Source organism: Microtus ochrogaster, chromosome 16 (genome assembly GCF_000317375.1).
Source record: "Microtus ochrogaster isolate Prairie Vole_2 chromosome 16, MicOch1.0, whole genome shotgun sequence".
In the NCBI taxonomy this organism is placed as follows: Eukaryota; Metazoa; Chordata; class Mammalia; order Rodentia; family Cricetidae; genus Microtus; species Microtus ochrogaster.
The window spans coordinates 15,124,026-15,124,562 of NC_022018.1; positions in this window are offsets into that span (position 1 = coordinate 15,124,026).

A 537-nucleotide genomic window follows, 5' to 3' on the forward strand; every position below is an offset into this window, starting at 1 on the left:
CTGGAGGATGAGGAAGAAAGCCTTAGTCTGTGAGGGAATGACTGTGAGTCACTTACAATCAAGTGTAAAGGCCAAATACAGCAATGTTCTGACAATAAGTTAAGGCTGAAAAGATTGAAACTGAATGTATTTGGAAGTGCAATGAAAATAAGCTCTAGGAGTTTTGACAAAATAAACTTTGTTCTATACATCTTCCCTCTGCTAATAAAAAGTAAAATAAATGTATGGAAGTTTAAACTTGAAAAATCATCATGATGAGAATAAGAGATTATCTTTGGATAATCTTAATGAAGATGGGGAAATAGGTGTTGCATAGCAAAAAACACAGCGGGATAAGGCATGCCATATAGAAACATGGAAAACAATAAGGCCAATGCACTTACCCACCCTGCGGAGGGTAGGGAAATAAAGGCCACCAGTAGCAAAAAGGAATGAGTTAAAATATGAAGCTGGGCCGGGCGGTGGTGGCGCACGCCTTTAATCCCAGCACTCGGGAGGCAGAGGCAGGCGGATCTCTGTGAGTTCGAGACCAGCCTG